The sequence below is a fragment of the Malurus melanocephalus genome, unplaced genomic scaffold, assembly GCF_030028575.1.
Source record: "Malurus melanocephalus ecotype Western Australia unplaced genomic scaffold, MMel_1.1 scaffold_356, whole genome shotgun sequence".
In the NCBI taxonomy this organism is placed as follows: domain Eukaryota; kingdom Metazoa; phylum Chordata; class Aves; order Passeriformes; family Maluridae; genus Malurus; species Malurus melanocephalus.
This window is the reverse complement of record NW_026623588.1, coordinates 657,462-660,687: the sequence shown is the minus strand read 5'-3', so window position 1 is coordinate 660,687 and position 3,226 is coordinate 657,462.

The following is a 3,226-nucleotide window of genomic DNA, read 5'->3' as shown; positions in this document are numbered from 1 at the left end:
TTTAAAAAAAAATTAAAATAGAAAAGGGACCCCGGGAGTCGAGGCAGGGGAGGATGCCGCAGCGGGAGCACGGAGCCTGGCACTCGCAGCCCCGCGACCGGAGGAAAGCAGCGGGCTCCCCGCGGAACCTGCGCACGGCGCTGCGCGGCCGCGGAACCAGAGAGGGCTCCACGAGCGCTGCGGATGTTTTATCTGTCCTCCCCGAAACCCGACACCCCCAGCCCCGARGAGCTTCCCTGACCTTGGTCTGTCAATCACCGGCCCCGAGCAGCCTGCTAGAGCCAGGCGGGCACTGCGCCAGCCCGAGGGAGAATGGGGAAGGGGAGGCGGGCGGGGAGAAAAAAAAAAAAAAATTAAACCCTAAACCAGCTGGGAACAGTTATCTCGCAAGCCCTGGCTCATCCCTATAACACATCTCGCCTGCCCACCTCAATACGGAGCAACTCATCTGCCGGCCGGCAGCAGCGCTCAGCATCGCTGGAAAGTCTTAGAGTGATGTTTCTATCTTTAGTTCAAAACGTCTTTTTAGTCTTAGATGTCTCTGTTTTGGAATTAAAGACAATCAGCTTTATACACTCTCCTGGAGGGGAGGAGGGAAGGGAATATTGAGAGGAGTCTATTAAACGGTTGGCAGCGATCTTCTGCGAGCTCTGTGTCAGTGCATGGGGGGAGAGGGGGGGCTGTTGCCAATTGTGTTTCCTGTCTGAGTGTCTCGTTCAATTCTGGGAGCAGCCGTAGCCGCTCGTCACCTCTGTCCCGGCGGGGGTGCGGAGCTGGCTCCGGCTGTCAGCAACAGCTCTTACAAAACTGCGAAATCAAACAAAATAGTATGATTTTCGCTGAGGGCAATTGTCCTCCTGCGCTACTCGAGATCAGTGAGCCGTGGTCCGGCAGCCAAATTTAGCRGTGCAAACCTTGGGCCCTTCCCCGTCGCAAGCCCCATCCATCCCCGGGGTGCGGGGCAGCCGCCGTCCCCCGCCGGGCTGTGCTCGGGGGTCTCCCATCGCCGGCAAAGGCTCCACCGCTTCCAGCGCACCCCAGAGCCCCCGAACCCCTGCTCSGGCCAGGGATACACGGGCCGGTCCGAGTCCTGGTGCCGGTCTCAGTCCGGGTCCGGTCCTGTCTCTCTGGCACCCCGACGCCATCCCGTCCGAGCTCTCGAAGCGAGACTCGCGGTGAGGGCCTCTACACCCGGTTTTTTTTGGGAGACAATTCGCAGCATCTTCRCTCCGGAGAGCCCCGAGGGCGAGCGCCGGGCCGCCTGGCCGGTTCCAGGAGCCGGAGGTGGTCAGCCCTCGGTCCCTCCAAGCCGGGGCAGCAGCTCCCTCCTCCCCCGAGCACCGGGAAGCTCAGACCGGCTGGAGCTGCTATTCTTCCCGGGCGCGGAGCTGGACCCCGGCCCCGGCCAGGAGGGAGTGCGGGGGGACAAGCGGCGCAAAGGACGGGCAAGGGACCCAGTGGCGAAGCAGCGTGTCCGGAGCGGGGGGACAAGAGGGTCTCAGGCCGGGGACACGCTCTGTCCCCCGCAGCTGACAGCAGCTTCTCCGCGCTCCGGGGCAAGCGGGGAGCTCCGGACGGGCGGTCCCGAGCTGACCTGCTCAGTCCCCGCTCCCGGGAGAGCACCCCTCAGGCAGGCCGGTCCCGGCAGGAAAAAAGAGGGAAAAGAGGGAAAAGAGGGAAAAGAGGAGTTTTCCCTTTGCTTCAAGCAGCTGCTCTCCGTGGTGCCCCTGTCTCACGAATCAGCCCTCCGCCGGTCGGGGGTGAGCGGCGAGAGATCAAAGTGGATGCCCGCGGATGGCAACAGAGGAGAGAAGGGGAGGGGGTCCCTCCTGGCCGATGGGGCTCCCGGAGGTACCGGCAGAGCGGCACAGGCGGGCACTGCCCGCCCCGGTACCCGCGGAGCTGCCCGGCCCCGGGACCACCGCCGGGGACAGCCTGCCCAGCCGCAGGCCCGGGCGAGCATAAGGCGGGTGGGTTTTGGCCCCCTCGTCCTGTCAAAGCCCCCTCAGAGCCCCCTGTGCGGACAGAGGAGCCGGCYCGACCCCGGCCGGAGCGAGGGATGGACACRCTGCCCRGAYCCTGCTCCTCGCAGCRCCCGCGGGGACGAGCCCGGCCGGGGCCGGTCCCACCGACTCGAGCTGTGCCCCGGTGGGACTCGGTTGCGTTTTTCTTTTATTTTAAAAGGAATAAATTAAAGCCCAGGAGCGGTGCCGGGCCAGCAGAGCCGCGGCCGCCCGGGCCGTGCCGCGGGGCTGCCCCGCCGCTGACACCGTTCTGTGGTGGGAATCTGGAGGGCTTTTCTAAGGCCTGTTTTTCCTACTTTTTTTTTTGTTGTTGTTGTTCAATTAGCCCTAGTGATTTATTCAATGCATGCATGAGGGGACATTAATATGCGGTGGCAGTTCCCACAAACAATATTCCTCTCAGGCTTTCTGCAGCCATAGCATTTACTGGCAAGGGGGGAGGCTATACAGGGAAAGCCAGGCTCTCCCAGCCTTTTCCTCTGCAAACTCCTGTGCCCCCTTGGCAGGGCAGCAGGGTACGAGCTTGCTCTCCGGGCCTGACTCATGTAGCCGGGGGGCTGGGACGGGCCCCGGCCCCTTCCAAGCTCCCCCAGCTCAGYGGCTGGCCCAGCTGGCTCTGACAAGGCAGGGATGAGGATGGGATTTAAGAGGGAGTTTTGTTTTAAGTTGCTGTATTTGCTTTTAAATTATTTTTTCCACTCTCTATCCTTAACCGGTTTGTTCTTCAAACGCGCCTTATGCCATCCCTGCAAAGACCAGCTTGCTGCTGCTGGGACGAGGAGCAGGGCAGAGAAAAGCTACTTTTTTCTGGTTGTGTGGTACCTTGGATTTTATTTTTAARAGGRATTTWAAGTTCAACAYYGCTTTTACACWTTGAGRGCAGCAGCRTTCAGACTCGCTGCCACCCGGCTCRGGGAGTCCCTTTCCYGCACCCARGCAAGGACCAGGGGTGATTTTTAACCTCCTCCTCCTTCAATTTAGGGAGCTCTGTGGTTATTCTGCTTTAAGAGCAGCTGATGGATGGTGGTGGGGTTGCGAGGTGCTGAGCACTGAGGGGTGRCAGGGAAAGATCTGTCCCCTTCTCCACATGCACCTAAAGAGTCTTTGGGAAAAGAGGGGGRAAAAAAAACCAAAAAGAAAAGAAAAAATAAAAACTACCCCAAAAATGCTGTGTGAAGATAGAGAGAAGGAAAGTGAATGGG